The sequence below is a fragment of the Pleurodeles waltl genome, chromosome 5 (genome assembly GCF_031143425.1).
Source record: "Pleurodeles waltl isolate 20211129_DDA chromosome 5, aPleWal1.hap1.20221129, whole genome shotgun sequence".
Classification (NCBI taxonomy): Eukaryota; Metazoa; Chordata; class Amphibia; order Caudata; family Salamandridae; genus Pleurodeles; species Pleurodeles waltl.
Window position 1 is genome coordinate 1,528,841,586 of NC_090444.1, and position 13,620 is coordinate 1,528,855,205.

Below are 13,620 nucleotides of genomic sequence, written 5' to 3' on the forward strand. Positions count from 1 at the left end.
ATATCCCCCACCCTACCTGCATGCTATCACATACCCCCACGTCACCCCCACCCCTATCACTTCAACTCCTCACAAATGTACCAATATCACAAACCACACATCCCAACACCAAGCCGTGCATGCAACAACAACGCATGGACAACCATCACTAAAGCATGCCCACTGCACATACCCATACACCCTCCTAAACCATCATCACACAAGCCCCCACACAGGAATGCCAGCACTGGGGTACACGCTCACCCACCCATTGCACACCATGACACACACAGATGCAATAATCAAGCTTTTCCACCCCTGCAGGACCACTACCTAACGTCACCAGACAGGAGGGTCCAGACATCTCCACCCCACCCACAGAAGAGGCCCACAGTGATGACAGCAGCTCTGTCCAACTAGATCTAGATGACCAGCCCGGACCATCGTGGGCCTCGGGACAGTCGGTTCCCCTCACACAGGCACAGGCCACTACAGACCTTCCCCCCTCTCGTAACACAAGCACAGCACCCACCCAGTAGGCCCATACCTCCGTCCCCAGGACACGTCAATCAGCTGTGTGTCCACCACTACAGGGAACCCAGGATAACCCACCACCCCAACAACAACAGGGACCTGGGGGAAGTGGTAGTGGGCACACAGTCCAGGGGACGGAGGCCCAGGAACACAGGGAAACTGGGAGGGCTGCCGTGCGACAGGGGGCGGACAGGCCTAGGGAACCCACTCTCCACAAGGCCCTCTCCTCCATCATGGGAGCATACCACCACTCCCAGGAGACGATGGCAACGCTCCTGGCCAAGTTTGAGGAGACCCAGCGCATGCAGGAGGAACAGTATTTGGGGTTCAGGGAGGAACTCAGAACCATCAGCTCCGCCCTGGGCACCATCGTAGGGGTGCTGAAGGAATTACTCAACACCAGGAGGGACACTGTGGCACTCCAAGGGGCCCCTGAAACTGGCATGGACGATGAACTGCCCACCACCGCCGGCGCTAGTGGTCAGGAGGCACCGCCACAGGACCACCACACCAGCACCCCACCCCTGCAGACGGAGAACCACTCCGCAAACGGTCCCTGAGATCCAAGAACAAGACAGAGCACGATGCCAAGACCCCCGCCAAGAAATGAGACCACCCTGATTGTCAACCCACTGTCCCACTTTGTCACCCTGTCCATATTGAAACTGCCCCAGCTCCACTTCCTATGCCCATATGGGCAATGCACCTATGAGACAAATAGACTGGACTCTGCCATGGACGCTTCTCCGCCATCACCCCTCACCATTTAACTTCCCCCTCCAATATTTTGTATGTAAATAAACACACCTAAATCTGGAGTCTGTCTGTGAATTTGAAATAGTGTATTTGCAATTACAGTGACAAAACTTTCAGGAAATAGTAATGTCAACATACCTATGTCACACAGCTCTAGTCCCTGAGGAATCTAATCAGATGACACAAGTTGGGACCCACACCTGTGAAACCTTAAGGGAAAGTGACAACTCAATGACCATACACTAGGTGAAATCGACAGACAGGATAGAGGTAGAATTGTAAAAGTACATGTAGTAGGCAGGAATGTATTCTCACCTGTGTTTCACTGGAAATATTGCTGGATGACTGAGTCCCTGTTGTCAATGTCTTCTTCCTCTGCTTCCTCCTCATCACGGTCCACAGGCTCCACAGCTGCCACAACACCGCCATCTGGACCATCCTCCTGCTGAAAAGGCACCTTTCGTCGCAAAGCCAAGTTATGAAGCATACAGCAGGCCACGATGATCTGGCACACCTTCTTTGGTGAGTAGAATAGGGATCCACCTGTCATATGGAGGCACCAGAACCTGGCCTTCAGGAGGCAGAAGGTCTGCTCGATCACCCTCCTAGTACGCCCATAGGCCTCATTGTAGCGTTCCTCTGCCCTTGTCCTGGGATTCTTCACTGGGGTCAGTAGCCATGACAGGTTGGGGTAACCAGAGTTACCTAATAGCCACACACGGTGCCTCTGGAGTTGACCCATCACATAAGGGATGCTTCTATTCCGCAAGATGTAGGCGTCATGCACTGAGCCAGGGAACATGGCATTCACATGGGAGATGTACTGGTCTGCCAAACACACCATCTGTACATTCATGGAATGATAACTCTTCCGGTTCCTGTACACCTGTTCACTCCTGTGGGGGGGGACCAAAGCCACATGTGTCCCATCAATGGCACCTATGATGTTGGGGATATGTCCAAGGGCATAGAAGTCACCTTTCACTGTAGGAAAACAATGTAGCTCCGCATGTGTTTCAGCAGGGCAGACACCACTCTGGACAATACGTTGGAAAACATAGGCTGGGACATCCCTGATGCCATGGCCACAGTTGTTTGAAAAGACCCACTTGCAAGGAAATGGAGCACTGATAGCACCTGCACTTGAGGGGGGATTCCTGTGGGATGGCGGATTGCTGACATCATTTCTGGCTCCAACTGGGTACACAGTTCCTGGATTGTGGCACGGCCAAACCTGTAGGTGATTATCAGATTTCTTTCCTCCATTGTCGACAGGTCCACCAGCGGTCAGTACACCGGAGGATTCCGCCATCTCCTCACATGTCCCAGCGGACGGTGCCTATGAAGGACAACAGCGACCAGAGAGTCAAACAAGTCAGAGGTATGCACCCACAGTCTACACAGAACACGATTCATACACAAAATGTGGCCTATATGTGTGTTGAGAGTAGGCCTAGGTATTTGTGACGCAGTTGTTAATTAGGCCATGTGGGCCCCTGAAATGGCTGCTGCCTGACCTCTAAAGTGGGACAATGGGATGTGAGGTAACTGCGCTGGCATTGTACACCGTCGCGGTAGGCGGTCGAAGACCGCAGCGCAATGCTGCATTGGTTAACATTGGACCCTATGGGTCTCAGGAGCCAATGCCGATGTACGCCGGCGGTGATGGTACGCACCGCCGCGGATGTGACCGCCGCGGACGTGACCGCCATTTTCTAGCTGTTGAATCACTCGATACCTGTTCTTCGACAGGGGAAGACCTACACTGCAAGTGCTGCTGTGACCTCGGTGTGGAAGAGACAATGGCTCGTGCATCTGGGGAAAGGGCCCCTGCCTTCACATCAGAGGAGTTGGAGAAGCTCATCGACAGGGTCCTCCCCCAGTACACGGTACTCTACGGTCCTCCAGACCAACAGGTAAGTACACAGGGGGCTTGTTGTATGGGCTATGCCTGTGTGGAGAGGGCTGGTTGTAAGAAGGAAGGTGGCAGAGTTCTGAGTGCATGAAAAACGTGCAACATGGCAAGGGTAGGGATGGGGCCACTCACTTTGACGGCGCAGTTGGTAATTACTTCTCTTCTTCCCCTGTACATTTCATGTAGGTCAGCACCCACCAGAAGAAGGATATTTGGCGTGCCATCGCCAAGGACGTCCGGACCCAGGGGGTCCACCACAGACGGAGCACCCACTGCCGGAAGAGATGGAAGGACATTCGCTGCTGGAGCAAGAAGACGGCGGAGGCTCAGCTGGGGATGGCCTCCCAACGTGGGAGGGGTGCCCGTCGAACCTGATGTTCCGGATCCTGGCGGTGGCCTACCCGGAGTTGGATGGGCGCTTGAGGGCATCACAGCAGACACAAGGGGGTGAGTACACTCTCCTTCAGCTGACTTTGCGCGCAGTGGAGGGGTCTGGGTGGGGGACGAGGGCTCTGGGTTTCCGTAGGCCAGAGCGAGTTCCGTAGGCTAGGCCCCTTCGTAAGGCATGGCCCTGTGGCCCCCCACCCCACCTCTGTAGAGTGCCAAGTACAGCTATTCATGCACCTGAGTCATCTATGTGTGCAGATGTCGTCCATAGCCTTGTAGGCCATTTCCCAGGAATTGCACTGTAGAGCCCAACAGCGCGACGTAGTGCTAGGGGCTGCTGTGTCTGTCTTGTCAGCCAACGGTAGCGATAAGCCATGCACTCAACCTGTCTTTCTTTTGTTTCCCCCCCACCTTTTTTGCGGTCTCCCTGTTCTTGTGTGCATTAGCATCATCAGGCGGAGGAGCAGTGGCACCGGAGCACGAGGGAGCTGCGTCCAACATGGCCATGGAGGGCCACACTACGGACTCTGAATACACCAGTGGGACGGAGGGCGAGGGGAGCACCACGGCGGTGACAGGTGCTGAAACCAGCGACACGGACTCATCCTCCGATGGGAGCTCCCTTGTGGTGGTGGCAACATCTGTGCCCCCCATTACTACAGGTACAGCCGCCACCCCCCCTATCAGCACTGCCCTCCCAGCAGCCCCTCAGCGTGTGCCCCGTGCCCGCTCACCCAGGAGGCACCTCAGCCCCTGCCCCTGTCACCTCTGCTGCCCTCAGTGAGGAGACCATTGACCTCCTCAGGTCACTCACTGTTGGACAGTCTACCATTTTGAATGCCATCCAGGTTGTAGAAAGGGAGTTGCAACAAACAAATGCATCCCTGGAGGGCATTCATTCTGGTCAGGCTGCCCTTCATCGAACCTTTCAAACTCTGGCATCAGCACTGATGGCAGCTATTGTCCCTGTGTCTAGCCTCCCCCCTCCAACTTCCTCCACCCAGTCCCAATCCCCTGTACCTCTGCCTATCCCAAGCACACCATCAGACCAGCCTGCACACACCTCACCACACAAGGGAAGCTCAGGGAAACATAAGCACCACACATCCCACAGGCACTCACGCAAGCATCACACACATACAGACACACCAACATCCACTGCCTCCACTGTGTCCCCCTCCTCATCGTCTCCCTCCTCCGTCCCAGTCTGGTCTACACTCACACCTGCAGGCACTACCACTACAGCCACTACGTCCCGCACCAGCACACCCACCACCACACCCCGCTCACGTGCAGTCACCACCCCCACTACCATTCACACGTCCCCTGTGTCCTCTCCCAGTGTGTCTGTGACTCCCCCTTCCAAGATACACAAACGCAGGCACAGACCCACCCAACATACATCCACCTCACGACAGCCTCCAGCGCATGCACCTGCACCCAAAGACACAAAAGTTACACCTCTTACAACCACCACCTCTTCCTCCACTCCCAAACCCCCTCCAGCTACCCGTCCCAGTGTCTCCAAACAACTTTTTCTGTCCACCCTTAATCTATTTCCCACCACCCCCGTCCAACTCATAGGTTCTGTACTAGCACCTCAGCCACAAAATCACCGGGACCAGTGGTGCCTGTTGTCACAGGTATGTGGAGTGCACCGGCCACCAGGCCAGCCAGTGTATCATGGAGCCAGAGCACAGCCAGTCCCCCCCCTGTGAAGCACCAGAAATTGGCCAGTGCCCGGTGGGAGAGGGGGAAGACTCCAGCCACCCAAGCCGCTCACAGGGGTCCCGGGGGGAATGTGGACTCAGCTGTGACTCCTCCCAATGTGGGGAAGGGGCAGAAGAAACCTGCAAAGTCTGGGAGGAGCAGCACGGCAGAGAAGACCGCCATCATCCCCGCTGGCCAGGAGGCCACCGCCATCCCCATCGTCGCTGCCCAGGACGCCACCGCCAGCCCCATCGTCGCTGCCCAGGATGCCACCGCCAGTCCCATCGTCACTGTCCAGGAGGACCCCGCCACCCACAGCCCAGCTGCCCAGGAGGACCCCACCAGCCACAGCCCAGCTGCCCAGGAGGACCCCACCAGCCAGAGCCCAGCTGCCAAGGAGGGCCCCGCCAGCCACCGCCCAGCTGCCCGGAAGGGCCCCGCCAGCCACAGCCCAGCTGCCCAGGAGGGCCCCGCCAGCCACAGCCCATCTGACCAATGAAGGACCGCCAGCCCAGCTGGGCAATGAAGGACCGCCAAGTCAAGCACCGCAGAACAGGGCAAGGACCGCCAAGTCAAGCACCGCTGAACAGGGCGAGGACCGCCAAGTCAAGCACCGCTGAACAGGGCAAGCACCGCTGAACAGGGCAAGGACCACCAAGTCAAGCACCGCTGAAGAGGGCAAGCACCGCCAAGTCAAGCACCGCTGAACAGGGCAAGGACCACCAAGTCAAGCACCGCTGAACAGGGCAAGCACCGCCAACTCAAGCACCGCTGAACAGGGCAAGGACCGCCAACTCAAGCACCGCTAGCCCATGAGCGGCAGGGGCAGTGACGCAACTGGGACCGTCACGGGGTGAGTGATGCACTCTGGGCACCAGTCCCCCTCCAGAACCAGTGGAGACATGCATCCACTCCGTCTGTCCTGCACAGGATGAAGCACTCTGGGCACCAGTCCCCCTCCAGAGCCAGTGGAGACATGCATCCACTACCTCTGTCCTGCACAGGATGAAGCACTCTGGGTACCAGTCCCCCTCCAGAACCAGTGTAGACTGTTATCCACTTGAGAGACTGTGGCTTTGCACTCCCCAGGATAAAGCAGTGGGCAAACCACCCACTGGAGAGACTTGAGAGACTGTGGCTTTGCACTCCCCAGGATAGAGCAGTGGGCAAACCACCCACTGGAGAGCCTTGAGAGACTGTGGCTTTGTACTCACCAGGATAGAGCAGTGGGCAAACCACCCACTGGAGGGCCTTGAGAGACTGTGGCTTTGCACTCCCCAGGATAGAGCAGTGGGCAAACCACCCACTGGAGAGACTTGAGAGACTGTGGCTTTGCACTCCCCAGGATAGAGCAGTGGGAAAACCACCCACTGGAGAGACTTGAGAGACTGTGGCTTTGCACTCCCCAGGATAGAGCAGTGGGCAAACCACCCACTGGAGGGCCTTGAGAGACTGTGGCTTTGCACTCCCCAGGATAGAGCAGTGGGAAAACCACCCACTGGAGAGACTTGAGAGACTGTGGCTTTGCACTCCCCAGGATAGAGCAGTGGGAAAACCACCCACTGGAGAGACTTGAGAGACTGTGGCTTTGCACTCCCCAGGATAGAGCAGTGGGCAAACCACCCACTGGAGAGACTTGAGAGACTGTGGCTTTGCACCACCCAGGATAGAGCAGTGGGCAAACCACCCACTGGAGAGACTTGAGAGACTGTGGCTTTGCACCCCCCAGGATAGAGCAGTGGGCAAACCACCCACTGGAGAGACTTGAGAGACTGTGGCTTTGCACTCCCCAGGATAGAGCAGTGGGGAAACCACCCACTGTAGAGACTTGAGAGACTGTGGCTTTGCACTCCCCAGGATAGAGCAGTGGGCAAACCACCCACCTGAGAGACTTGAGAGACTGTGGCTTTGCACTCCCCAGGATAAAGCAGTGGGCAAACCACCCACCGGAGAGGCTTGAGAGACTGTGGCTTTGCACTCCCCAGGATAGAGCAGTGGGCAAACCACCCACTGGAGAGATCTGAGAGACTGTGGCTTTGCACTCCCCAGGATACATAAATGGGCATGGAGCCCCCTCGTGGATCTGGCTTCGTGCACTCATCTGGCTGAGGTGCCCCCCCCTCCCTTCCCCCTGAGGTGCCTGTTGTATTTCTATCTGATACCCCTGCAGTGTTCTCTCTGTCATGTTCGGGTATCTTGTGTGGGCCTCGCCCATGCATTTTGGGCCCAGTGGTCCACGGACTATGAATGGTGCAATATCTGGACTACTAATCGTGGTGTATATTTTGTTAATAGTGTATATATGTATATATTTGCTTACTGAATTTTGATATATTACAATGGTTACACTCATTTCCTTTTGTCTTTGCATTCTTCCGAGGGGATTGGGGGGTGTTACTGTAATGTTTGGATATGCATTGGTGTGTGTGTTGTAGTGGGTGAGGGTGGGGGTGGGGGTTGGGGTGTTGCATGTGTGTGTCCCTGTTTTTTGCCTCCCCCCTCCCCTATGTCGTAGGTGCAGTACTCACTGTGGTCTTCGCCGCCGGCGTTGGTGCTCCTGGTTAAGGAGCAGGAAGACTAGCGCAGGAAGGATTTTGAGTTCCGGCTCCATGGTGTCATCGTTCCTCGTGGAGTGTGTAGAGGTGAGGGTTTTTCCTTCGAAATGCCTGTCTCCGCCGTGTTTTTATCCACTATGAATCCGCCCCGGAAAAGGTGGCGGATTGGCCTGCCATAATAGTGTGGGCGGTACATTGTCTCCCGTCTGTCTGTTGGCGGTGACCGCCGCGCTGTTTGTATGTACCGCCGTGGCGGTCGGAGTGTTAAAGTGGCTGTCTTTGTTGGCAGTTTCCACCACGGTCGTAATTCCAAAACATTTCCGCCGGCCTGTTGGCGGTCTTACCACCGCTTTAACACAGTCCCCCAGGGTTGTAATGACCACCATAGTCTGACCCACGGCGAAGGACCCTTGTCACCCCAAATCCGGGGTAAGCTCCGGCTAACTAGCAGTGCCTTGTCTTTTCCAAAGGGAAGAGACAATTGGCCAGCCGAGCACATGACATCTTAGTGCTTCCCAAGGAAGTTGTGGTCACTCAGGTTTCAACCAGTTCTCTCATACACAGTGCGGTCTCATATGTAAATGACAAATGCAGTTTGAGTTTTAAAGATTGGTTTCATAAAATGACTGCATTTTAGATAACAAGGCGTGAGCCGCAATAACCAGAACCATACAACACAGTAGGATTGAAATAGTAACGAGGAGAGTGAAACATAAGAATAATGCTATCATATTGCAACTAGGTTACATTATCTCTCTAAGTTATATTTTGAGCACAGCATGTTAAGCTCTAAGCCTGCCTTTCAGGTTCCCCCGGGAGGACATCAACCCTCATACCTGAGCAAAAGCCTGTGATCTGGATCAGCATCTGCAACAGGGTAGTCAGCATCTAGTTGTGGGTTCCTGGTCGGAATCTCCCTCTTATGTGTACCAGGACTAGAAAGTGTTTTTATAACTAACACGCCGGTGTTCTAAGAAATGTCCCTACGTAAGAATGTGTACTGTCTACGAACCCAAAAGACTAAACTTCTATAACGTCTATCGGCAATGTACCAGACTGTATCCTTGACCGAAGCACAGAGCGAGCAAGAATGTACTGTTTGAGAACTTCAGTGCTGAAGTGAGCTAAACAGTGTGATAGAAGAAAATAAAACAAGACTGTGAAACTGGTTATTGTAAAATAACAGTGCGAAGCTAAATAATATGCATATAGGATAAAGTGCACAGAGGCCTAATACTTTAAGCAAACGCGCAAAAAGCTAAATAAAAAATGACTACACTACACTCTCCCCTTGTCGGTAGAAAGTGGTTTAAGTCAAAGCTAAAAGTGCCCTAAGCTAAAACATAATTAAAAACCTACAGAATTTTAACAAGTCAAGAGGACACTAATCCTCAATTTAAAAATAAGCATGTGGCTGAATGCCAAATTCATATAACAGTGTCAATTTAGACCAGATTCAAATCAAACATTGGTCACGGAAAGCAGGAGATTCTCCACTTCAGCAGATGACAAAACCGGAAAATCCACACTAAAGACTATCAAGGAGCCAGTGTGTTCCAAAGCCCCAGTGTCAACCAGGGCGGCATCCCGTACAGAGCATGTGAACGAGTTAATATCAACTTCCTCCAGGAAGGGTATCTCGTAATCAGCCTCACGAAGCAAACGCTGCCGAAGCGAGCTTGTGAAACAATAAAGCCTTTAGTCTACTTAACTTGTCGAAATTCAACTTGGAAGTAGGAATGTGAGGCCAGATATCTGCTACCACCCTCAATTTAGTGGGGGGAAACAACACAATCCCGCAGCAAGTAATGACCTTATTGACCGAAACAACGTAAACTATTCAGGCCTGCATGCCAAAAAAGTCTTCACTATTGAGGAGGACGTAGCTGCCGTTTGAAAGCACCTGGAATGTGCATTTAATCAAGGGGACCGGAACTCCCTTCAGATAGCAAGCCAAGTTCGCAACCGAGGCATTACATGCCCCATGCAAGGACAGCTGCTTACAAATCATCGAATGGCTGACTGAAGTCTCGCATTCACTACCGCTAAGAAAGACCTCTTTCATGCCATTGAGGCATTTGTACAAGAAGGGAAGCTCCTACACCTCATGGATATAACTATCTCCCAACTTCTCATATCTGCCTACCGGAACATGTTTCAAACAGGAAGTGAACTGTAACGTAGAAATGGGCAGATTACTAACCCTGTGTATCAACTACTCCGCAGAGGTGATCTCGGCCATGTTAAAAGACAATCTTTCTAATTTTTCAATGTTGAGCATGACATAAGTCGCCTCCTTCTTAGCCATTAGTTGTTGTTGTCGCGTTAAATTAATGGAAAAAAAGATCTCCCTGGCACCGATGTGCTGCCACGGAACGCGACCCGCCTTCAATGTCTGAAGTGTCCAACCCAACTGCATAATGGACCTGGTCTGACTTTGTCCATGATATAAAGAAAACATATCAGATCGTATTATGTCTATTGCAGAAGAAACAATGTTGTTAATCGTATATATTCGGTCGGACAAGGTGTGAATTCCATTATCCACAACAGCTAATGCCTTTTCCATATTTTCCTGATATATCTGCCTTAACCGGGCTGCAGCCTCCTGCTGGGAAAGTTTCCATATTTCATTGTATACTTCATACAAGAAACGCTTCCTACGTGGTGTCTTTGGGCCTGACAAAAAGTCTTGTAAGTCAGTGTTATTAGACAGGAGAGTGAGATGTGTCTTAACTGCATCTAGCGAGGATCATTTCAACCACTGTTGGCACAATTTTCCCACACTCTATGTAGTAATTATTTCAACATGTTCTGGTGATATATAGCGAGGGTCAGACCTACTCGTCCGGAAACCCCCTGAGGAGGTGACAAAACGTTGATGACACCCGTTGGTGTCTATGGGCCACAATAACCACCCGCCCGGACGTGTCAATGAAGTGTTAAATGTACCATTCTGGACCCAGTCTGTAAGCTCACTAAAAGTGGCATTGATGTATTTCTGCCAGTTATTAATTTTTGCAGGGACGGGTATACTAGGCATATTCAATTCTCTGATTGTTGCTAAGCCTAAACAGCTAGTCTGTTGTACTGTTTCATTTAAAAAAATCATTTGGACTGGAATGAGACATGCTCTAAACAATGTTTCTCTACCCCATGTCTGCCAATGTTTTGTTCCCCAAACACTTTTCAAATCAACATTATTTGAACAATATTCATAACCTTCAATTGACAGTCGGGAAACAAAAGAATCTGAGTATATGAATTTCGTATTAGTCAACAACATTTGTTTATCTTTAAACGGAGTTAACCTAAAATAATATGACTTAGCATTCATTTAATGATGCCCAGAAAAATACGTAAATTTGTCAGAATACGTTTTGGAACTCCCTTGTGGGGGAGTTGGGCAATGCTCCCATTGCGTATAGTCAAATATCGTTTTTGGACTACTTGCTTTATGTATAAAATGGTGCCCATAATAATTATAGCAAAACATGTCACCATAATTGTCTTTAAACTGGTAAACATCCTCATTTTCATAGACAGTATAATATTGTAATTCAGTCATCATGGAATCAACTGTCTTCACCTCCTAATCATCAGATACAATACCTGGTATTACTATCTCATTCATAGATAACTTTAGGACATACGGTATTGGAATTATCTCAGTGGGACCGTATATATCAAACATTACTTTATCCCACACAATCCCACCCGGAATCGGTACTGCGGAAATGTTCACAAAGGCCAAGTCTCTTCGAACCCTATGTGATGAAAAATGTGGCTTCAACACCTCCTCCACCTGTTCAACCGCTGATCGCTCAGGAAGAAAATGACCATGTATCAACAGAAAAAGGTAATGACAATCCCTAACCAAATAAAAAATGCTAGCATAGTCAACAAGAGCCACAGATAGGTCCATGGAAAAACAAAATACGTATCTTTAAGCCAACACATCAGCTTACGTGGACCTGACAGGTCAGAAGTCGAAGAGGCAAACGAGTCCGATATACCATTGTTGTTGTTGGCAGAGTAACCAGAGGCAGTTCGTGCAAAAGGTGTCGCTGTATTCAATGGAGGAGTTGGTGTTTCCCGCGGTGGTACACTGTAGATAGCACCATCCGTCACATCAGTAGTCACAGTGACTTGATCAAAAGTTTCTAAGTTATTTATTGTCAGTGGAACTAATTCGAGACCATCATCCACCCTCCCCAAGCTCGGAGAGGCGACAGTGTTGCTATAGATAACTTGAAGCTGAACATCTTCCCCAGTAGTGAGAGGGATTCAGAAACTACTGGACGTTCCTCTTGGTCTGCTGTGTAGAATCGGCCCCATGTTGTAACTTGACATTGTCAATGGAAACAAAGCGATTTTCTTTGGCACCCGGCAACGGTGGTAGAATAACAGTTCTCGTTCCGTGTATCCCCAACACAGGGACTGGTGCTTGATAAGAAGGGCCAAATTATTTTCTCACTGCGACCTTTTCACGCACAAGATCCCCAACCCTGGGAATCCAGCCGGTAGGTGTTACTGGCACATCCTTAATTCCTGTGGAGGCAGCACTTTTAGAAGAGTTATCTTCACGGAACTGCTGTAATTCCTGCAAAACAGTGACACGATCATTTATGTCAAAAGGCATTTCCGCCACCTCCACACCATGACCATCAAGATCCGGAACAAACATTTGCATTCCGAACAGGCACTCAGATGAAGTACGACCCCCCAGGGACCTTCTAGGCAGGTTATTTAGTGCTGTCTGAACTCCATACAGGTGGGTTAGCCATCTACGACCCGTACCTATGACTCTGACTGTTAAGGATTGCTTTAAATCGCAGTTTAAATCGATCCACGACAGAATTTCCCTCTGGATGAAATGGAGACGAGTACTGGAGCTGGACCCCCAAAGAAGCCATGGTGTGCCTGAATGCCCTTGAGGAAAAAGCAGGGCCCTGGTCCGAATGGAAAGCAGCAACTGCATATGTACAGATAAAGATAAAGATTTGCAAATCTTTAATAACAGTCCGAACGTCAGCCGAGCGCTGTGGTCACACCCACACAAATCTGGAGCAAGAATCAACAGCGACTAGTATATCTGGTGTTAGTGGACTGCAATGATCCAAGTACCCACATTATAATGGTCTGTTAGATATTAAAAGGGGTGTCTGCGGCGGGCGCTTAGCTGTTGAAACTTTAATTTGTTGACAGATGTCACAACAAAGGACATACTGCTTAGTCTCTTTGTAGAGACCAGGCCACCAATAACGGGCCTGCAATAGCGAAAATGTAGCGGCCAAGCCCGCATGTGCAGATGCCACTCCCTCATGCGCTGCTTTAATCAATTGTGGTCTTACATTCTTATTGGGGATGTCACGTACGCCTACGCTAGGGATTTTAACTTCAGCGTTCAGCATACTTCCCATGAAGTATTGATATTTATTAGGAAATCCTTTAGGATAAGGCGTGCCATGAACCGTAGCCTTTATGGCAGCCATAATCTCTGTGTCTGATTTGGAACTCGAACGAGTCACTGCAGCTACAGTGGCAACCGCCACTACCGACTTTGCGGCTTCATCAGCCAAAGTATTCCCAGCAATGTGTATTCCAATGCGCTGGTGTCCAAGTGTATGTACAACATGGACTTTGGGTAGCGTCTCTTTCAGGTCTGCTACCTTCCCCCACAGTAGCCTGTGTTTTATGGTGTTGCCTTTTGAATCTCTGAACCCATTCAAGCGCCAGTCATGTAGGTATTCATTAAAAGACTGGACGCAATAATACGAATCA